Source organism: Coenobita brevimanus, chromosome 44, assembly GCF_032717465.1.
Source record: "Coenobita brevimanus isolate Jiangsu-jjx chromosome 44, ASM3271746v2, whole genome shotgun sequence".
Lineage (NCBI taxonomy): Eukaryota > Metazoa > Arthropoda > Malacostraca > Decapoda > Coenobitidae > Coenobita > Coenobita brevimanus.
In genome coordinates this window covers 1969320-1993869 of record NC_136997.1, presented here as the reverse complement: position 1 = coordinate 1993869, position 24550 = coordinate 1969320, and positions in this window count along the sequence as shown.

Here is a 24550-nt window from a genome sequence, read left to right as displayed (position 1 = left end):
TATTTAGTCTTTCTTCGTAGCTTAGGTCCCTTAAGCTTAGTATCCATCTTGTAGCGGCCCTTTGAACTTTTTCAATCTTGTCTATATGCTTTTTGAGATGAGGACTCCAGACTACTGATGCATATTCCAGGGTTGGTCTAATGAATGATGTGTGTGTGTGTGTGTGTGTGTGTGTGTGTGTGTGTGTGTGTGTGTGTGTTTAATGTATGTATATGAATATATATGTAGTAGTAATAGTTGTTGTTCCCTAGGCAGTCTGGCCGAACAGCCCCGAGTTGCATCCTGGACAGGCATCAGCGACGGAGTCATCCACTCTCTTCTGATAACTCAAGAGGGCTGTATGATGCCCACATTTCAGCTTGGCCAGGTGGACCCTGTCCTCACAAGGGAGATAGGATTCAAAAGGGTGGATATCAGGAGGCCGTGCATGCAGGTGTGTGTTGTCTTTCAGTGACTGAATAGAGCGGCGAGTGATATGAGTATGGATATACTTCTGAAAGGTGGTCTCAGGTGAGCGAGGGGGGAGAGATGACAGTATTTGTGTATTATATCGCGTGCTGCGTGTTGTTTTGATGTTCCTTGGTATGTGTGGATGTGCTGCCATGTAGTGTTTGGATGGTGTGGGTTTGTGGAGGCTGCGGCGAGAGTTTGGGTGCCTCATGTCTAGATGATTCTTAACTGAGGACTTTGGCTTCTTGGTGTAGGTGGTCTGTGGGTGTAGTAGCTGTGCAGCCAGTGATTATTTTTAGGGCTTTGTTCTCTATGGTCTGTAGAGTGTTATAGTGTGTTTTAGTGAGGTTAGAAACCCAAGCAGGCCTTGCATAATTCATAACTGAACGTATATATTGTTTGTATACTGTGGTGGTGGTTTCTTTGTTGTGTCCAAATGTCGTATGGGCAAGTGACCTCAAGGCATTGAGTCTTGGTATTAAATTATCTGTAATGTTTGTGATGTGTTGTTTAAATGACATTGATGTATTGTATGATACACAAAGGATTTTGTGTGTGTGTGTGTGCGTGTGTGTGTGTGTGTGTGTGTGTGTGTGTGTGTGTGTGTGTGTGTGTGTGTGTGTGTGTGTGTGGTAGGGGAGTGTTGTTTATCGTGAGGTGTGGAATGTGACTATGTTCTGCTGTCCAGTCTGTGTAAAGGGTCACTGTATATTTGGCTGGAGGTATTTTGAGCTTGTTTTGTGGTGAATCATTCGTGTCGTGTGTTGAGGTAAGGTTGGAGGATGTGTGCGGCTATGTTTGTGTTTTGGTGTGTACATGTAAGTGTTATGTTGTCCTCATAGGAAACTATATGTATTTGTGGTGTGTGGGGTGTGGGTATGTCGTGCATGTCGAGGTTAGAGTAGCGGACAAAAAATATCTTTGGGGGACACAATTTGTGAAGTTTCTGATGTTCGAAGATTGACCGGCAAATGTTACGTGTGCACATCTGCCTGCTAAATAATTTGCCAGCCATCTTTTTGTGTTGTTGTGCATGTTTGTGTTGAATGTTTTGTTTGTAAGGTTGTGGCGCGGGATGGCATCAAATGCTTTGCTAATGTCTGGTGTGACTAAGAGTGTTCTGTGTGGTGGCCTAGTTGAATTGATGTCGTCAAAAGCTCTCTGTGTAAGGTGTGTAAGAGTGTTTGTGGAGTATAATGGCCTATAACCATGTCTTCTTACAGACCTTACTCAGAGAGTTTTTGATGGCATGAATTATATATGTTTATATATATATATATATGTTCATATATATATATATATATATATATATATATATATATATATATATATATATATATATATATATATATATATATTGTTACATAGCCTATGATTTCATCATCCTTTGTATAATTCTAACGTACAGTATGCTGCATGTTTGATCACGATTCGCCTCGTGGCTTCCATAATGACTAAGCTTCCGTGTTCTACCCCACTCCCCCCTTCTCCTCCCGTTCTTTCTATTGTTCAGAGCAGGAATGTCAACTCTTTGTCCCCTATGGCATGAAGAGGTGTATGGTATGTAGGAGGACTGCTGGGCCTTGATAGCAGGCTGTGAGGCCTATGCCCAGAGTCGGACACATAAAAAAAAAAAAAAAAAAAAAAATTTGCACGTCCTTCTTACAAGTTGTATCAAGCTCTGCCGGCCCCTATATAATGAGCTCAGTCTCTGCATTAATTGCCACTTAGATCTACTCCTCATTTTGTTCACATCTCTATCCTCCCCTGTACAGTCGTTATTATTTTTGTGAGTGCTCAGGAAGTCTCCAACCATCTAGCTGCTGTGTAATTTGAGTATAAGTGTTATTACATTTTTTTTCGTGTACTGTATAGCATAAGGTGTTAATTCGTAGGCCTGGTGAGGTTTTTGTGGTTCATGTGGAGTTTTTGATGTCAGCCATTATTGATAATATTTTGTATCTGTAATAATATATCTTGCATTAACTGAGCAGTATCCGGTTTTCTCATTTTATCAGGGCTGACTTAGATAAATTTACTCTTGCTAATTTCGTGTTAATAGAGGCTATTCCAGTTAACCATATATTTAACCTGTTTTTTGCCATTACATTATCCTTATGAGTCCTGAATGTTTAGTTGTTAGTTTGAGCATTAAACTTTAACTTGTAATTTTACCTAACTTTTGTTTTGAACCTGGAACTTTGCGGGACAGTAGTGATTTTAGTCTTCTCACTTGAAGTGTTCATTATCTCTCTCTGTTCCGTAACATAAATTTGGCGACCTCTTATCAGGATATTCAGGATATTATCATAAGGATATTGCTTGATATTTTGTGACTGTGATTTATTCATGATGTCTACTATTACTACTCTTGATGAAGCCAAAGATTTTTTGTCAAATGTGCAAACAGTGTGTGACGTAGAAAACAGAACAAAGAATGAACTTAAGCTTGTTGCTCAACAATTGGGAATTGCTGTTCACTCTCATCATTCTAAAGATCAAATTGTTGGCATGATTAATAAAAGCTTGTTTGATGTAACTCCACCAGATGAGCAAACGCAGATTGAAATAGCTAAGTTACAGCTAGCCCTGCAGGAGGCTCGTGCTAAGGAGGCTGAGTTTCAGGCACGTTCTAAGGAGGCTGAGTCTCAGGCTCGTATTCAGGAGGCACAAATTGAACTTGCTAGGATTCAGGCAGACCATGAGTATCGCATGGAACAAGGTGGAACTGGATCATCTAGCTATGGTGATTTTGATGTGGCTAAAAATGTTAAACTTGTCCCTCCTTTTAATGAATCTGATTTAACAAAGTATTTTCAGTTGTTTGAGAGGGTAGTTACAGGTTTTAATTGGCCCAAAAAGTATTGGCCAGTACTCCTTCAAACTGTTCTCACCGGTAAAGCTCAAGTATCTTATGCATCTTTGCCTCAGGATCAATCTGATAATTATGATGTAGTTAAGAGCTTGATTCTTAAGGCCTATGAGCTTGTTCCTGAAGCCTATAGAGTAAAATTTAGGACAACTTATAAGCAAGATAAGCAATCCCATGTTGAGTATGCAAAAATCAAAGAAGATCTGTTAGAGCTGTAGTTTAAATTCTAAGAATGTAAATTCTGATTTTGATAAACTTAATCAGATGATTTTGCTGGAGAACTTCAAAAGGTGTATTAATAAAGATGTAAGCCTATATCTTGATGAGAAAAGAACAGATAATTTGTCTGATGCTGCAGTTTTAGCTGATGAACATGTTTTCACTCACAAGAGATATTCTAAAGAAAAAAGGAAAGCTGAGAGTAAGTACGTTGCCTCTACTCAGAGTACAGGTAACAGGAAAGAGAATAAAGATGATGTTTCTCAGGAAGTAAATACCAGCTCCACCTCTAGATTCCAGAAAAGTAAATGTACTTATTGTAGTAAGCTTGGTCATACTACGGAGAAATGTTTCAGGAGACAGCGTGATGTGAACAAAAAGGAGTCTTTAAATATTCAGTCAGTTGGTCTAGTGTCCACCCTTGAGAGTTCCCAGAATTCTTTAACCGAGTTAACTGAACCTGCTTTGAGGGGTAACTTAAATTCTCATGATGGAGCTCCTCTTTTGAGCAGTAACGTGGGTGACACTCTCAAGAGTTCATGTGCTAATTTCATGTCTGATGGTTTTGTCAGTCTTCTAGACAGTAATAACAGGAAATCAGTTAAAATATATCGTGATACAGGTGCTTGCCAATCCCTTATGCTGACCAGTGTTCTAGGCTCTAATGTTAATTCTTCTGATGAAACTGTAATCTTACAAGGTGTAGGGAATAATTACTTCTCTGTCCCTCTGTGCAGAGTGAATTTAGAGCCTGGTTTTGTTAATGGTTCCGTTATGGTTGGGTTGGTTGAGACACTTCCAATGTCAGGTGTAACTTTCTTACTTGGAAATGTTATTGATGGAAGTCAAGTGTGTCCAGCTCCTCAGTTGTCTAGTGAACCACTGACTGCGATCCAGGATTGTGATATCCCTGACGTGTTCTCTGCATGTGCTGTCACTAGGGCTAAGTCTAAAGTTACTGGTGACTTAGAGGATAATGATGATGATGATGTTATCTTAGCTGACACTTTTCTTGCTAATTTGGACCACTCACCAGATGAGGCAGTACCCCGTAGTGTTGATAATTTGTCTCGTCAAGAGTTGGTTGAGTTGCAGGTTGCTGACCCTGAACTGAAAGGTCTAGCTAACTCTGCTTGCAGTGAGGAAGAGTCAGCTTGTGCTTCTACTTGTTATTGTATAAAGTCAGGAGTACTTATGAGGAAGTGGAGACCCCCAACAGCATCAGCCGACTGTGAATGGGAGGTTGTACATCAAGTTGTCATCCCTCGTGTTTGTAGGCAGGATATCATTAGAGTGGCTCATGATTCCAGTTTGGCAGGACACCTTGGAGTGAGGAAGACTGTGGCACGCATTTTGAAACACTTCTACTGGCCAGGTATCTTCAGAGATGTTTCCTGGTATTGTAAGTCTTGTCACACCTGTCAAGTTGTGGGGAAGTGTAATCAGACCGAAAAGGTTGAACCTCTAGTTCCCATTCCTCCTTTTGAGGCGCCATTCACCCGTGTGTTGGTGGATATTGTGGGCCCTCTTCTTAAGACTTCTTCAGGATTTTCTTATGTGTTGACCCTGATTGATATGGCTACTCGTTATCCTGAAGCCATTCCACTTAGAAATATCTCAGCAAAGAACGTGGTTAAGGAAATGCTAGGGTTCTTCACCAAGTTTGGTCTGCCCAAAGAGGTACAGTCAGACCAGGGAAGTAATTTCATGTCAAATGTTTTCAAGCAGTCTCTGAAAGAGTTGGGCATCACCCAGATCACGTCTTCAGCTTGCCATCCCCAGACCCAAGGAGCGTTGGAGAGATATCATCAAACACTCAAATCGATGCTCAAGAAATACTGTTTGGAACATCAGAAAGACTGGGATAAAGGTCTTCCATTCGTTGTATTTGCTGCAAGAGAATCTCCAAATGAATCACTGGGCTTCTAACCCTTTGAAATACTGTTTGGCCATGAAGTAAGAGGACCCCTTAAGTTACTCAAGGAATACTGGCTGTCGGAGGAAGATGACGTCAACCTGCTGGAGTATGTGATGAAGTTCAAAGAACGGCTGTCCACTGCTTTACAGCTGGCGAGAGAGAATTTAGGAGCTGCTCAGGAGAAGATGAAGACTTGGTATGATAAGAAGTCCAGGTTACGCCACTTTCAGCCAGGAGATCAGGTTTTGATCCTGCTGCCGGTGCATGGGCAACCTCTTCAAGCCAAGTTTAGTGGTCCTTATTTCGTGGAGAAGAAACTCAGTGATGTCAACTATGTCATCGCCACACCAGATCGTAGAAAGAACAAGCAACTTTGTCACATCAACATGCTAAAGTTATATCACAGGCGGGACGAAAATAACCTAGTCTGCACTGTAGCTGTTCCACCCGAGTCTGCAAGTGAAGTTCTCCCATGCAGTATGAGCCTGAGTGATAGTTTGGGGAAGAATCCTGATATCATGAATGATCTCCAGACTAAGCTTTCTCATCTAGCTCCCGAGGAAAGGCAGGAGTTTTCGGCATTACTGCAGGAGTACCCGCAAGTGTTCCGTGCCACTCCAGGAAGAACCACTGTGTTGATGCATGATGTCGCTGTTGGAGACGCAAAGCCAATTAAACTGCCTCCTTACCGTGTGAACCCAGTGAAAGTTCCTCTCATCCAGAAGGAGCTTGGCTACCTGTTGGACCACAAGATGATTGAGCCCTGTCAGAGCGAGTGGAGTTCTGTCACTCTAGTCCCTAAGCCAGGTGGGTCACAGCGGTTTTGCATCGACTACAGATGTGTTAATCAGATAACCAAAACAGACACTTACCCTCTCCCTCACGTGGAAGATTGCATAGACAAGATCAGAAAGGCTAGGTACATAAGTAAGTTTGATTTGTTAAAGGGATACTGGCAAGTACCTATGACTGAACGTGCTAGGGAGATCTCATGTTTTGTAACTCTAGGAAAGACTTTTGCATGTTCTGTAATGCCATATGGTATGAAGAATGCACCAGCCACATTTCAGAAGCTCATGAATGTTGTAACAGAGGGTTTGGCTGGGTGTGTTGTTTATATTGATGATGTATTAATCTTCAGTGACAACTGGAAAGATCACCTATGCCATGTCAGTAAATTTCTTGAGCGTTTGGTTCGGGCTAATCTTGTAGCTAATTTATCAAAGTGTGAGTTTGGTCAAGCTAAAGTTCAGTACCTTGGGTACGTAATTGGTGATGGACATGTTGCACCACCAGGAGCTAAGGTTCAGGTTATAAGTGATCTTCCCAGACCTAAAAGTAGGAAAGAGCTACAAAAATTTTTGGGAATGGTAGATTATTACAAGATATTTGTTCTTAACTTTTCAATTCTTGTATCACCACTTACAGACCTACTGAAAAAGGGAGTTAAATTTGTCTGGACCGATAACTGTGAATCCTCTTTCAGCAAACTTAAAGCTATCCTATTAAATCAGCCAGTGCTCGCTACTCCAAATTTTGCTAAGCCTTTTAAGATGGCTGTTGACGCAAGTGATACAGGAGCTGGGGCTGTTTTGCTGCAAGAGGATGGTCAGGGTATTGAACACCCTGTCTCTTATTACAGTAAGAAGTTCACTCCACCTCAAAAGAACTACTGTACTCAACTATTGAGAAAGAGCTTTTGGCCTTGATTTTGGGTTTACAGCATTTTTCATTTTATCTGTGTTCTGGTTTTGACCCCATAGTCATTTATACCGATCATAACCCACTGAAATTCCTTAGTAAGTTTAAAGATAAAAATCAGAGATTGACAAGATTGAGTCTACTTCTTCAGGAGTATTCATTAGTCATACAACATGTCAAGGGGAAAGAAAATGTTATTGGAGATTGCTTATCTAGACTTTAGACAGATTGTTTTAGAGTAATAAGAAATTTCCTTTGTAAATTTCTTTTTCTTTGTGGGGAGGTGTTACATAGCCTATGATTTCATCATCCTTTGTATAATTCTAACGTAGAGTATGCTGCATGTTTGATCACGATTCGCCTCGTGGCTTCCATAGTGACTAAGCTTCCGTGTTCTACCTCACTCCCCCCTTCTCCTCCCTTATAGTAGAGTAAGTCGTTCTTTCTGTTGTTCAGAGCAGGAGTGTCAACTCTTTGTCCCCTATGGCTTCATTTGCGCGTCCTTCTAACAAGTTGTATCAAGCTCTGCCGGCCCCTATATAATGAGCTCAGTCTCTGCATTAATTGCCACTTAGATCTACTCCTCATTTTGTTCACATCTCTATCCTCCCCTGTACGGTTGTTATTATTTTTGTGAGTGCTCAGGAAGTCTCCAACCATCTAGCTGCTGTGTAATTTGAGTATAAGTGTTATTACATTTTTTTTCTTGTACTGTATAGCATAAGGTGTTAATTCGTAGGCCTGGTGAGGTTTTTGTGGTTCATGTGGAGTTTTTGATGTCAGCCATTATTGATAATATTTTGTATCTGTAATAATATATCTTGCATTAACTGAGTAGTATCCAGTTTTCTCATTTTATCAGGGCTGACTTAGATAAATTTACTCTTGCTAATTTCGTGTTAATAGAGGCTATTCCAGTTAACCATATATTTAACCTGTTTTTTGCCATTACATTATCCTTATGAGTCCTGAATGTTTAGTTGTTAGTTTGAGCATTAAACTTTAACTTATAATTTTACCTAACTCTTTTGTTTTGAACCTGGAATTTTGCGGGACATTAGTGATTTTAGTATTCTCACTTGAAGTGTTCATTATCTCTCTCTGTTCCGTACCGTAACAATATATATATATATATATATATATATATATATATATATATATATATATATATAAATATATATATATATATATTTTTTTGTGTGTCCGACTCTGGGCAAAGGCTTCAGGGCCTATATCTCGGGGGTAGTAGTCTATCCCAAGACCCAGTAGTCCTCCTACACCTCCACATGTCACCACTTCGGCACTAACACCCACCATCCATATTGAATACATGCTAGGGCTGTCTCATACAGAATTGGTGTATTGGTATTAGCGGGGGTATTTTTACGTCGGCGGGTCATCTGGTAGATCAGTAAAGTCTGCTTTTTATGAAATTCAAATCCTTAAACTGTTCCCTGCCCCAGCCGGGATTCGAACCTGGGTCCATCAGGACTACAGGCCGCCTCTACCAATTCAGCCAACGCTTCCCCCATATATATATATATATATATATATATATATATATATATATATATATATATATATATATATATATATATATGTATAACCCCTCCAACTCGGAAAGTCCCTCCTGAAAATCGTCTGGAAATACCAAAAAAAAAAAAAAAAAGTTACTGGGCTGAAAGATATATATATATATATATATATATATATATATATATATATATATATATATATATTTAACTTGCAATACTTTGGTGATAGAAAGTCCGTGTACAAACAGCTAGATAAGGAGTTTATTACAAGCTCACAGTAAAATAGTCTACCCGACCAGGCTGCCTGATATCAACTGATGCAATAACGCCGTCTTCAGGCGTGGGAGAGCATGCTGACCTAGCAAAGTTAGTGGGGGCATGTATGCATTGGGGGGGGGACATATATACATCGGGGGTAGACATATTGTGGAGGGGGTACACTACTCCCCCGGGTAGCTGAGATGGTGTCTCCTGACACCGGGAGTTAAAATGTGTTTGATTATAGTAGTAAGGCAGGACCAGGGAGGTTTGTACAAGGGATAAGTATGATACAGGGGCAGTAGGGGAGACATGGCCATGTTGAGGGGAGGGAATTAGAGCGATATATACAGATGAGAAAGACAAGGATTAGTAGGTACAAATTCAGTAAGGGTCGAAGGTATATATAAATATAATGGGAATTACACAATAATAGTTTGCTACATGATAAACAAGGAGTAGATATGAGAGGTCTATTGTTGTTCGGCCGTCATTTTTTTTTTTTTTTTGTATTTTCTGTAGGATACACTGTCACTCAGTAATGCATGAAAGAAATACCATCATTGTCTAGTAGGCAGAGTGCTGTTCACAGTTTGGGTAAATGGCAGATGGCATTGGTAGTCACTGAATATGAGGGCACTAAGTACGGGGAGTTTCTACGTCGTGTGTAGGGCGCACTATGCCTGTAGCGACTCTGATGTCCTGGAGTCGACGTTCCATTTGTCTGACACAACAATGCACTGCACAGATGATGAGTAGAAAACCTATGAAAGCGATAACCACAGGGGGAAACACAACTGTTGGATGAACCCATGAACGGCTGAAGGCCAGAGAAAATTGATCCATAATGAAATCACTGTCACTGAGGAAGGTGAGCATGCGCAAGTGAGGGGAGGGGATGGTAATGTTGGCAGAAGGGAGGGTTGAAGGCATGTCGATTGGTTGAAAGATGTCATAGGAGTGGGTACGAACAGCTTGGTGATAGCGAGTGGCGTAAGTGATGACGGACTGTGATTTGACGGTACAATAGTCAGGTGCTTTGTAGAGACCCCTAGCGGGGACGGAGTGAACGGAAGAACCAGGACACATGATTGTGACAGAGATGGGAACAGCAAAGAAGAAGTACTGGACATGGTTGAGGTGAGCATGGTGGACCGGGAGGTCAGGAGCTGGGACAAAAGAACAGGCCGAGTAGATGGAATGGTTGCGAACTAAAGCAGACTCACAGGGTGTAGCACTGCTAGGGAAGATAGCGAAAAGGTGGGCAGCACAGAGACGAGAGGTCGGAGTAAGGGAGGAACATTGCTGGAGGTCTGTGGAAGAAAGGAAGGCAACGGAAAGATGATCATGGGAGAGGAGGAAATAGTCTGAAGGAACAGATACCTGTAACAAGGAGTTGTTGAGGCGGAAAGGGAAGGGAATGATGTGGAAAAGGTTAAAGGTTATGGCAGAACGGAGAGGAATATGGACGACGACGTATGTAGTGAGAAGAGTGGCTTCGAGAACAGGATAATAATATTCAAGGGAGGAGTAAGGGAGGACTGAGGAGAGACCGAAGGTGGAGTGAGCCCATTCCAGGACAGAACGGAGAGCTGAGACAGGTACTAAGTCGGCAGTGACACGTCCATTGATAGCATCGACCAGGATACGAACCAAGGTAGAGACTTGAGACAGGAGAGAGTCAACGGCCAGTTGGAGATTATCCATGTTGAGTTTGAGGTAGAAGAACTGAGAGATAACGTTGAGATCGGAAAGGTGGCATTGTAAGATATCGGTGAAATGGTGTAGAGTGGACGTGACGTCATTGAGTTGGGTTTCAGTGAATCCGTGACTTATGTATTGCAATTGCCAGGAGAGTGGGAGGAAAAGGCTATAGAGATACTCATTCGGGTTGTGTGTCCCCATGAGGGCCGTGAGATGGTTTCTGATTCCGTGGAGCTGGTGCGTGTAGGCAGGTAGGGCAATGGCTACGTCGGCCAGGGGCGCAAGATCGTAGCGCAAGGAGACCTCGCCTCCTGAGCCGACCAAGGCCCCAGGACGTACTCCACCATCGTCCTGACCTGACCCAGACCCCAGGAGGGTCAGCACTGCCAGCAGGGAGAGCGCTAACATCGGACCTAGAAAATCAGGGTAGAGTTAATGGGGGAGGTCATGAAGAGGTTGATGGGCAGAGCGCAGTTTGGACCGATATTGATTGATTGATGAATGAGCAGGTGGAGATGGAGAGGAAGGAGACTGAGGGATAGGTGGAGACAAGGTAGACTGAGGGATAGGTGGAGACAAGGTAGACTGAGGGATGGGAGGAGGGGAAGAGGAGGCAGGAGGATGTGTAAGTGACTCTTGCAACACGAGGCCACGGGGTGCTCGCTTTAAGTCATCGACGTGGACCCATCTGGTGTCCTTAGTGGACAGGTCCTGGAGGTGAAATTTGTTGCCTTGTTGAGTGAGGACTCGGTGGGGCCCTGTAAATTTGTCATCCAACTTGGAGGAACGCGTATGGGAATGAGCAAAGACAAGATCGCCTACATTGATAGTGATAGGAGAGGCGGACTTATGTTGGCGCTGCAGCATGTCCTCCTGAGAGGAAGCCAAAGTGGATTGGACATACTGGTGGATTGTCTGGAAGTTGGCCAATTTTAGTTTAACATAATCATCCATGTTGTAGATGGGTTCTGGCTTTGAGGATAAGAGAGAGTATGGGAGGTCCTTGTCAAAACCAAAGAGGACGAAGAAGGGAGATTCAGCAGTGGATGCATTGATGGAACTATTGATGGAGGATGCCACTTGGGGAATCCAGTCATCCCAGGACGAACTATGGGAGCCTAGATGTCTGAGGCACTCTAAGATTTTTCGGTTGTGGCGTTCTACAAGGCCATTGGAAGCCGGATGGTTAGGCACGACATTGCACTTACTGATATGAAAGTGGCGACAGATCTCATCGAGAAGGCTATTGTTGAACTCTGTACCGTTGTCAGTAAGAATGGTATGAGGGGTACTGAACGGGCAAATTACGTGATCTACAAGGGCACGTGCAACGCTCTTCGCGGTCTTGTGGGAGAGGGGCACAAGGACACAGTAGCGGGAGAAGTGGTCGACCGCTACGAACAAGTACTCAGCGCCAGATTCTGTGAGAGGGAGTTTTAAGAGATCGATTGAGACAGTTTCCCATGGTCGTGATGGGATTGGGTATTGTAAGAGAGGTGCTGGTAAGCCGGTTGATACTTTGTGGCGGTGGCAGGAGAGGCAAGAGTCACAGTGGGCATTGATATCGCGGTGCATGGTTGGCCAATAGTATTTGAGACGTGCTTGGCGCAAGCATCGGTCTTTACCTGGATGGGAAGCTTGAGGAGTATTATGAACAATATGAAGAACCTTTGGTATCAGGGCAGTGGGGACAACAAGTTGGCGTACTTCGCGATTGGGCATATCTTTGCCTGTTAGCAGTGTTTTCCTGTACAAGAGATCATCATCTAGCATGAACTCATCTAGTGATACTGGCAGAGTAGGTAAGGTCGAGGCATCGCCAGATTCTAGGAAATAAATGACTTTGGACCACATGGGGTCTTGGCGTTGAAAGTTTCGAACAACTTCTGACGTTAGTGTAGTGTTTTCAGTTACTTCAGGCTGCAGTGATGTTATAGCTGCTGCTACGTGACGTGAGAGTGCGTCTGCGACTACATTCAACTTACCTGGTACATATTGAAAAGTGGGATTAAAGTCCTGGATGATGATAGACCATCTAGCTAGTCTACCTGTTAGGTTGCGATTCTTGAACAAATCACATAGTGGAAGGTGGTCTGTTTGGATATGCACTGGATAACCATAGACGATATCTCTGAAATGTTTCAAGTACCAGATTACCGCTAGTGCTTCGAGATCTGTGACACTGTAGTTACGTTCAGCGGTTGTAAGGGTGCGACTAGCATACGCTATTACGTGCTTCCTTGATGCTTCATCGAGTTGCATCAAAACGGCACCAAGTCCAGTGCCTGAGGCGTCTGTGCAGAGAAGGAAGGGTGTGGTATAATCAGGGAACGCTAGAATAGGGGCATTTACAAGAGCTGTCTTTAGCTTTTGGAAAGCCTGTGACTGGTCGTTAGTCCAAACAAAGGGCACATTCTGCTTGAGTAAGTGGGTCAGAGGAGCGGCGATCTTCGCGTAATCCCGGATAAAGCGACGATAATAGCCACTGGGGCCCAGGTAACTTCGTCAGCGTCGGTAGTGGTAGGTTCTGGGAAGTTAATGATCGCCTTAGTTTTATCCTCATTAGTATGAATGCCTTGTGCATCTACGACATGGCCTAGGAATTTGATTTTCTTTCGCAGGAAGTCACATTTACTGAGACTGATTTTCAGGCCTGCGAGCTGGAGGCGTTCAAAGACTTGCTGGAGTTTGGTAAAATGATTAGGGATGGATTTACTCACAACAATGATATCATCTAGGTAAGCAAAAAGAGTGTCCCATCATACCACTGAAGACTGAATGGATAAGTCGCATGAACACGGAAGGAGCATTTCTCAGACCAAAAGGGAGTCTCTTAAACTGAAAATGTCCGGAAGGGGTGCTAAAGGCTGTGAGTGGGCGAGAGGACTCTTCCATTTCGACCTGCCAGTACCCGCTGAGGAGGTCTAAAGATGAAAAGACTACGTTGTTGTCACCAAGGGATTCCAGCAAATCAGTGAGGACAGGTAACGGGAAACGGTCTGGAACGGTGACAGAATTGACCTTACGATAGTCGACTACTGGTCTAAGGTTGCCGTCCTTCTTTGGTACTAAGAAAAGTGGGCTATTCCATGGACTGACGGAGGGTTCAATAATGTCCTGGTCTAACATGTTCTGTACCATTTGATCTGTTTGTTTTCTCTGGCTGTGAGGCAATCGATACGCTGGTATGTAAATCGGCTGAGTTCCTGGGAGTAGTTCAATCGTATGTTTGACAAGGTCTGTTCTACCCATCGGTTCACCGGGTAAGGCAACCACGTTTCTGTACGAGGTCAGAAGGTCGAGGAGTTGAGGCGTATGTTCTGGGAAATCTGTGCAAGTGAGATGTGAGAGCATATCGGGTGAATGCGTCGGCGCAGATCCCGTAGAGTTAATAGTACAGACACCGATTGGCGTATCATCAGTCTGAATAGTAGGAATTGAGGAATCCTGGCACACCTTTACGGCCGCTGGGTATACTAGGAAGTCTCCAATCTTTACACCACTTTTAAGTTTTAGTGGAGCATTTGTGACATTGAGCAAGTACAGGTAGCATAAACTGTCCTCTAAGACTGTACACCACGCTGACTCATAAGTCAAGCCATTCACACAACACGTCTCAGGTAGGGTTAGTACATCCACTCCTTCTTTCGCACCGGCAACACAAACAGAGACTTTGGTGAACTCATGCGGTAACAAAATTGTGCACGCATTCGTTACTGCACGTTTCGTCTCTGCGTGTTGGAGAAGATCATTCAGACTGTGTGAGGTAGGTAACTGAGACATGTCTGAGTCAGCGATAGTGTTGTCGGGAGAGGATGTAAGAGCCATGTTCGAGGGCTGAGATGATGTATCAAGAGACATTGAGGAATTTATGTCCTTGCTCGCAGTCAGTAAAGGAATGATCTCCGTATTCTCAGATGAAGATAGTGGTGGTTTGGGCTGGGTTGGACTTTTTGGTAGTGATAGGGACAGAGGTAATTGAAGGACTGATTTGATCGTAAGAACAGGACGGGGACATTCCATAGTGTAAACCGGGAATCCAGAAATGTCTATACTACCACAAGCAGGTAATAATGCAATGGAATGTTGTGCCATGGTGGAGAAACCAATAAGGGCATCTGCGGGATACTGCAAGTCATTAGTGACATGAAATTCAATGAGGATAGGGGGCAAAGCTCTGTGGAGTTTGACTTCAAGGGTGACTCTTCCCTTAACCTTAAACTCTGAGCCGTTAACACCACATAGGCGAATGTCTGGTGGTTCTAGGAAACTGACGTGGTTGTGACGGCGATGAATAATTTGTAAGGAATTTTCGGAGATGAGATTTACTATAGATCCTGTGTCCAAGAAGAATGACGTTGGTATGTCATGACTGCTTCCGAGAATGACTAAACCCGAGGATGTTATGGGACCTACATGGCGGAGGGGGAGTTGGGTTTCTGGTTCTACGTGATATTGGTCCGATACGGGCGCGGCGCTTCCCCCGACTGTGGGCGGTTGAGGTAACGACATTCCTCAGTGGTGTGAGTCGTGCTTGATTTGTGGTATTTGCAGTGTGGACGACGTGAGCGGGAAGGCGTACGCTGTCTGGTTTGGGAGTGAGGACGTCTGTATGTACGGTCGCAACTGGATGCTCGATGTCCAGGATGACCACAGTACCAGCAAGGAATCGAAGATTGTCTGTTCCGTCGGGCGCTAGATTGATCACGACCTGCAGTAGGAGAGCGATGTGTGGCAGGTCTGCCGCGTGTGGTGGGACGGGAGCGAGATTGGTCTAGGGTAGTGGAGATGTGACAGACTGAGGAGGCCAAGGGTTGGGTGGTGCCCTGACGCGTGTAGTTCGAACCTGTTCTTTCATGAATGGCTTTAGTGACCTGAATAATTTTATCTCCTGGATTGAAACCGATTTCCAAGGCTAGCTCTCGCTGTTTAGGAGTAAGCCAGTGAAGGAATCTCAGGTAACCAATTAAGTCAGCAAAGTTGGTGAGTGAAAGCATTGGAACGCCATTCTTGTCTTCTAACCATTTCGTGCCGACCAGTAATTGGAGCATCTCGCTACTAGTTGCTTTCATGGCGGCGGCAGCTTCGCGGAGCTTGGCATATTGCGCTGGGACGCGCAAGTCCTCATCTAGTTGGTTTAGGAGATTAATGAATCCCATGAGAGACGCGGTATTTGAATGCTGGCAACAAAGGCTGATGAGTTCCATACGAAAATCAGCAAAGGTACGAATGCTATCGAAATGTCCTGCACGGATCGCGGATCCGATGTCTGATTTACCGTGATGCAAGCGACCGAGAAGGTAAGCTACTTTGAGCGATTCCTCGGTAATTTGTCTATTATTTATTTCGGTTTCGACTTCTCTGAGGAAATCATAGACAGACCAAGTTGGGTCCTGGCCGGTAAATTTGGGACGATTGGCATCGTCGAGATAGACTGTGGAGGGTTGGCCATGGCTGGAAGTGCAGAAGTGGCGGGAGAAGTGTGGGAGAGAGAGAAGGCAGTGGCAGTTAAGGGCGAGGAAGACGGGGTATGAAGGGAGGCAGGAGATGTAACGACAGTGGAAGGAGTAAAGGAAGAAGAAGGGAGTGTACAGGCAGGAGTAGAGGAGGAGGTATCTGGATTTACAAGGGTAGGACGGGTAGGAAGTGAGTCTGCGGGAAGTGAAACGGGAGTCTCAGGTGCAGGGCGGTGGTACTCTTTGCCACTTCGTAAATGAGTGATTGTGTTAGAGTCAGCAGACGGGGTATGAGCAGGTGATGTTTCCGGGTCGAGAGGGCCGGTGGTAAGCGGTTGACGTGGAAAGTATGACATTTAATGCGGCAATGGAAGATGAAAGGATGAAGATGGATACGTAGGTGGAAATGTAAAAATAACAATGAGAGAATGGAATTCACTAGGTGTGAAAATATGAATGAAGGTGCGGGGATGAATGGCTTAAAGAAAATGCGAAGGATGAGACGGATAATAAATAACATTGGTGAAGATGAAAACGGGGTAATGGAAATGAGATGGAATATTTACAATAACCAATCTGTAGAGAAAATCGAGGATAATCTCTATAGAAAGGAAAGATATACTATAGTTACACAGTAGAAACGGGACTGTCGAGAGGTATGATGTGCAGGGTGGCTGGGCGTAGCTGGGCTGGGGCGGGGCGGGGCGGGGCGGGGCTGGGCGGGGCTGGGGGGCGGGGCAGAGACAGCTGGGCAGAGAGGAGAAGAGACGCCGCGATGAATCACCGGCAGGGAGTGGCGGTCGTAGGAGGCTCCGTAATGCAGACCAGAAGCGGGCGACGGCGGAGGCCGGTGGTGGGTGGTGAGGCAGATGTCGGCGTAAGGCAGGTGTAGAGCTGGTGAATTGCAAATGCAGAGAATGGTGGTGGGCAGGCAGCGGGCAGACAGTGATAAGTGGCACCGTGGGGGCAGGAGCTATGATGAGTCCGGAACAGGTGCTGGGAACAGGTGCAACAGGTGCGTAGGGCGGCGACGGCGACACATGCGGTCAGGAAGTAGGCGTATGGGTGCGGTGGTTTGAGAGGTGAGCACTGGTGAGAAAAATGGTACATTCGAAAAGCACAGCCAAGGTATAGAGGCACGGAGGAGGAGCGAGGCTGGCAGATGCGAGGCGTCGTGTATCTTGTTGTATCACTAAAAATCCAAGGAGGCGGTCAGAATGTGATGGTTCGAAACACCGCTGCTACCAAATGTAACTTGCAATACTTTGGTGATAGAAACTCCGTGTACAAACAGCTAGATAAGGAGTTTATTACAAGCTCACAGTAAAACAGTCTACCCGACCAGGCTGCCTGATATCAACTGATGCAATAACACCGTCTTCAGGCGTGGGAAAGCATGCTGACCTAGCAAAGTTAGTGGGGGCATGTATGCACTGAGGGGGGAACTATATACATCGGGGGTAGACATATTGTGGAGGGGGTACATATATATATATACAGTATATATTAATTTATTACAATTCCTCCTTAGGTCCTACCATCCCAAACCCATTAGACTGCAATTTTGTTTTAATGTCCAATTTGTCGTTTATACATGACAGTCATCAAAATTAATGACTGCTACAGCCTAACTTTTATCCATATACATATAGAGTCGTTCGTCCTGATGTTGGCTGGTATGTTCATAGCTGCAGACTCTTTTTTTTTTTTTTTTTTTTTTTTTTTTTTTGAGGAAGAAGGAACCAAAGGCCATGAGCCCGCAGTAACAGTTCCCTCCAAGAGAAAAACAAAATACAATAGAGAGCCAAATTCAAGATCCGATCATTTCATTTTGAGATGCCTGGACACACTGCGTTTGAAAGACTGGAGATCATAGGCAGCAGGAAATACAGGCAGAGGGAGACAGTTCCAGAGCTGACCTGTTCCATAAATGAAAGACTGTGAGTAACGGTTAACTCTTGCATTAGAGAGTTGGACAGAAAAGGGATGAGAGTTTGCTGCCAGACGGGTGCTACGCGCCCGTCGTAGAGGTGGAGAAATGCAAGCAGACAGTTCAGAGGAGCAGAAACCATTAAAGTAGCGATAGAAAAGAGATAAAGATGCAACAGTGCAGCGAAGAGACAGAGGTTGAAGGGAGTCAGTAAGAGGAGGAGAGTTAATGAGACGAAAAGCTTTTGACTCCACCCTATTGAGAAGAGCTGTATGTGGGGAGCCTCCCCGCACATGAGAGTTGTACTCCACACAGGGGCGGATAAATCCCCTGTATAGAGTCAACAATTGTGCAGGGGTAAAGAAAGAGCAGAGACGGCTTAGCACATCCAATCTCTTGGAAGCAGATTTTACAAGAGATGTAATATGATCTTTCCAAGATAAGTCCCGAGTAAATGAAACCCCAAGCATGTTCAAGGATGATGCAGGATTAAGCTGAATATTATTAAACATTAATGGGTATACCTGTGGAAGATTTTGTCGGGTTGATAGGTGTAAGAACTGAGTCTTAGATGCATTAAAAACAACCATATTATTTTTACCCCAGTCAGAGATACGAGCCAAGTCAGACATTAGGTGTGCCATAGCCTCATCCCTTGTTTGTTGAAGTAACTGTTGAGATGGGCGTTGCGGGAACCGAATGGAAAGGTGAAGGGTGGAGTCATCAGTGTATAAGTGGATAGGGTTAGATGTACAGCTTAGAAGATCATTGATGAATAAAAGGAAGAGAGTTGGTGATAGGACAGAGCCCTGAGAACACCACTGTTGATAGATCTAGGAGAAGAACGATGGCCATCTACAACGTGGCTATAGAAAGACCAGAAAGGAAGCTAGCAATGAAGGCACAGATAGAAGGATAGAAACCGTAGGAGGGCAGTTTGGAAATTAAAGATTTATGCCAGACTCGATCGAAAGCCTTTGAGATGTCAAGTGCAATGGCAAAGCTTTCGCCAAAGTCCCGAAAGGAGGATGACCAGGAGTCTGAAAGGTAGGTTAGAAGATCGCCAGTGGAGCGCCTCTGACGGAACCCGTACTGACGATCGGAAAGAAGGTTGTGATAGGAAAGATGCCTTAAAATTTTTCTATTGAGAATTGACTCGAAAACTTTTGAAATACTGGATGTTAAAGCAATTGGACGATAGTTGGAGGGTTGGGAGTGGTCACCCTTCTTTGGGACTGGCTGAATGAGAGCAAACTTCCAGCAAGAAGGAAAGGTACAAGTTGACAGACAAAGGTGAAGGAGTTTGCCTAGGCAGGGTGTAAGCACAGAAGCACAGTTCTTGAGAACAACAGGAGGGACCCCATCAGGCCCATATGCCTTGTTAGTACTGAGGCCAGTGATGGCAGAAAATACATCAACTGAAGAAATTTTAATGTCAGCCATGAGGAAGTCAGAGGGGGGAAGTGATGGAGGAACAGCAACGGAATCGTCTAAGGTGGAATTGAAGGAGAAAGTCTGTGCGAAGAGATCTGCTTTATCAGTAGAAGAAATAGCTACAGAACCATCAGAGTGGAAAAGAGGAGGGAAGGATGATGGGGTAAAGTTGTTAGAAAGATTTTTGGCAAGGTGCCAGAAGGAGCGGGAAGAATTCGAGTTGGAGAGTTGAGAGCATTTAGTATGGATGAAATTATTTTTAGTAGAGCAAAGAACAGACTTAGCATGATTCCGGGCAGAGACGTGAAGATGATGTGATTCAGGGGTGAGTTGGCTCCGGTACCTTTTGTAGGCCTTCTCCTTGTTGCGGACAGCATTAGAACAAGCGTGATTAAACCAAGGCTTTCTTGCGTTAGTCAAAGGATATGAGAAAGGAATGTATGCTTCCATGCCCGAGAGAATAACCTCCGTAATGCGCAAGGCACACTCAGATGGCTCCCGGCCATGGAAGCAATAATCATTCCAGGGAAAATCAAAGAAGTACTTCCTGAGGGCCTCCCAGTCTGCGGCTCCAAAATGCCACAGATGACGTTTCCCTGGAGGGTCCACAGGCCGTACCGGAGTGATAGGACAGGTTAAGGTAATAAGGTTGTGATTGGAGGAGCCCAACGGAGAGAAAAGATTAACAGAGTAAGCAGAAGGATTAGTTGTGAGGAAGAGGTCAAGTATGTTGGAGCTCTCTCCAAGGTAGTCAGGGATACGGGTAGGGTGCTGTACAAGCTGCTCTAGGTCATTAAGGATAGAAAAGATGTAGGCTTGTTCACCAGGTGGATCCGTGAAAGGAGAGGAGAGCCAAAGGTGGTGGTGAACATTGAAATCTCCTAGAATGGAGATTTCAGAGAAAGAAGAAATGGATAGAATGTCTTCCATCATAGAAGTAAGATAGTCGAAGAATTTTTGATAGTCAGTAGAATTAGGGGATAAGTAAACAGCACAGATATATTTAGTCAGAGAATGACAGGAAAGCCGAAGCCAGAGTGTAGAGAATTCAGAAGAATCGAGTTCAGGAACACAAGAGCAAGATAAGTCGTTGCGTATATATACACAACAGCCACCTTTGGCTTTGAAATGAGTATAGAGAAAGTAGGAGGATACAGAAAAGGGTTTGCTGTCAGTTGCCTCAGACAGCTGAGTCTCCGTTAGAAAAAGAAGGTGAGGTTTAGAGGAGGAGAGGTGGTGCTCAACAGAGCGAAAGAGGAAAGGCCGCGAATGTCGGAGAAATGAAGAAGAAGAGAGTCAGACAGTGGTTCCAGGCACCTCGAGTCGTCACCGGGAGAGGGGCGGATGGTGGGGGCATTTATGGTCCCCCCCCCTTGGGGACTCCGAGGCTTGGTGAAGAGACACCATTTTAGTTAAATTTTGAATAGGAAGTGTAGTGTGTACTGTGCATGTAGTTTGGTGAAGATAGTTAGAGAAATTTGTACTGGAGAGCATGCTGGCCTACTCTCTGTGTAACCGAGACACTGAAAAAGTTCAGCAAAGGGGGATGGTCAGGAACTACTCCTGAGGGTTGATGAAACGGGAGCTCCAGCACTCCCTGTCATCAGCTTTCCATCCACCTCGGGAGTACTGCCCTGCTCGACTGGTGTATCCATCCCCATCGGCCATGATCCATGCACAAAAGTAGAAACCTGGACTAAGTCCCACATGAAGGAATTATACTGTAGATATCTTCCCAGAGATGTGAATGAAACTATACCCATGGCACCCAAGACGTTTATTAACCGATAATCATACCATTAATATAATATGGTATAATGTAATACATATATATGATAAAAACAATGTGGTAAATACTCTTCCATACATAATCCATACGAACTTTGCGCCTCCTCAGTCCATCATCAGGTATTAAAGCCAGCAATAACATGATATAGAGTATAAACAAGGACGTTATTGAGAATATAAAACCAAGTAAAGAAAAACAACCCCCCTCCCAGTATAAAAGATTAAAGAGAAATGCCAAGAACCACTCAGGGTAGAACCAAGTATCCTACTCAAACCTCCAGCTGAAACAACAACCTGTATGTTCGAACACTTACTCAAACCCCCCAAACAGAAGCAAACAAACCAAAACAACCAAAATGTTCGAACCAAAAATCCATTATGTATTATTAGCTAGATTAATTTCAGGTCTACATTTTTCTATTAGTAATTCTTCTCATAGTAAGGCATCACATGAATTGCTGAATATGTTTAGCACTTGAAAATCATCGTAAGAGAAAGGGTGGTCATGGGTTAATGAATGTTCTCTGACAGCTGCAAATACTGTCTGATGCAAATATTGTCCTTTTCTCTATCTCTTTCCCATATGTTCAGATATTATTTTGAATGAACGACGTGTACATCCAACGTACCCAACCTAACAACTAGGACGCCTAAATTTAAATACAACGTCTGAACATAGAAGAGCAGGAACCCTGCCTTTGTGACTGGAAAAGAAAAATATACATTATCCTAAAGCCATCAGTAAGTACTGTATAATCCTAAGCTTTACAGATGAGAAACTGTTATTTTAATTCTTTAAGTATTAAATTGAGAAAATAAAACTGTATGATTGGAGGTAAAAAAAAAAATGGTTTAATACGTTAAAATGTCTTTCAGTGGTAAAACCTGCTATCAGTTTTGCAATTTAGTACTTAAAGTCCATGGAAAAGTAGTTGGTAAGAATAAACTGGTTCCTCTAAAAATTCGTCACTTTGTTGTTGCAAAAAGAAAAAAAAATGTGAATTTTAGCACCAAAATCTTGGTTAACTCTGATATTCATTATGGTGCTGCTCACAAGAGCTAAAAGTGCTAAACAGAGCATCAAAATTAAGTTGTCACAGAAGTCATGCTACAGTGAACCTTGGCACATCGTTTGAGTGTTCATGGAAAGGTAACTAGTGTTATTAAACTGCTTGTATTTGAAAATGATTCAAAATATTGTTTTAAAAATGCTAAGTTAGTCCCAACTACCTTTACTTAACAGGAGTAAAACTGCTCTGAAACTTGTGGAAAGGCACTTGTTTCAAACAGTTTGCTGTAAAAAGTGACTAATCTTAAAAGAGATCCACTACCCAGACTCTGGAGGTCTCAATGGGCTTAAATGAAGAAATTTTACTAAAGTTACTGCAAGATGGCGACACCACAGTAGGTAAATAGACAGAGAGATATAGATAGATATACAGACAGATAGATCGATAGATACAGTAGGTAAACAGACAGAGAAATAGATAGATAGATAGATAAAGCAGGAGAGTTACATCTAGAAATTTCATTGGTGATCATCCAAGACTGTTCCAGGTGCTTTGTTCCTCTCGATCCATACATGACTGTCTCATCCATGACTGGAACGGATTCTCAGTTCCTCTCACCCCATACTTGATTGTCTTCTTCCATGATTGGTATGGTGCACTGTTCCTCTCACCCCATACTTGATTGTCGTCATCCATCATTGGTATGGTGCACTGTTCCTCTCACCCCATACTTGATTGTCGTCATCCATCATTGGTATGGTGCACTGTTCCTCTCACCCCATACTTGATTGTCGTCATCCATCATTGGTATGGTACACTGTTCCTCTTGACTCATATGTGATGCTCTTGATTGCTTGAGTTGTCGGGGTAAGTGCTGATACTTTTATTGATAACCCATGATTAATGTTGGCAATGTACTCCACTGGAATTTCTTGGTGTCAGTTTGTGTGCTATCCTTCTGTTATATCAGCCCTCTCTCTCACTGTCCCTCTCGCTCTTGCCTCCTACCAATCTAATACAATCGTCTCATGCATGTTCGAAGTGCCTGCAAAAAACAAAGTGTATCGTCATATACATGGAAGACCTGACTTTCTGTGGTTTCGAAGCTAAACTAAGTTCTTAGCAAGTTAATGTAATGTATTACAGCTGTCTCCATAATTATCATCATTCTGACCTATTTTCTTAACTGTAGCAACTTTCATTAACGAACACTTTCGAGTAAAAAAATTACATTTATTAGGGATGTCCAGTGAAGGAACCCATATACACATCTATCAGACACTCTAGACTCTCGGCTGCACATCACACGTCGAACAGTTCCGAGTTTAAAAGAGGCATAGCGCATTTTAGACTCACCTAAATTCCTTTACATCTTTCATTTTCTTTGCTTCCTCACTTATTCACACTCCCACTTACCATATATATATATATATATATATATATATATATATATATATATATATATATATATATATATATATATATATATATATTTCCATTGGATCCCGGGGGTGCTGGGCGAGGCATGGCGCTAGGTGGGTACTAAGCGTACCGCCCTCCGCCTATCGGCTCATAGTCGCGAAGCTCATAGGTCCCTACCCGGGGTTCCCTACTTTATAAAGACTTGAAAAATCCCAGTTCTCTCCAATATTCGGGACACTGGGCTCCAATGAGTTAAATATATATATATATATATATATATATATATATATATATATATATATATATATATATATATATATATATATATATATATATATATATATATTCTCAGTATGATGCATTTCAATCTCCACTTTCATTAATATAAACTTCAACACCTTCATATCCAACCAACATTTTCTGTATAAGTCTTACCTTTTTCACGTCCCTTAGTGCTGTCTTCAAGCGGCAAACCTCTGTGGAGATAAAGAAGTTCGTTAATGAAAGTCCTTGGATCCCATAAGTTAGGATACCAACAAGATAATGCTATTTAGTCTTGTATCAGTGGCGGAAAAAACACTAAGTCGTGAATATACTCGTTCATTCATTCATTTCATTGCCAGACGCCATGTATCCCAGACGGGGTGGCCAATGGCTTAGAGTTAATTGTTTTACAGGGAGGGGCACTAATCCTCCACCAACCCCACTTGACACGTAGGGATGCCAACAGCATCTGGTGTTCCCAGGCGGTCACCCATCCAAGTACTAACCAGACCCAACGTTGCTTATGGTGTGTATATTAATATTCATCAGATAAATTGGCATGAAACCTGAATAGACGTTTATTTTTTTT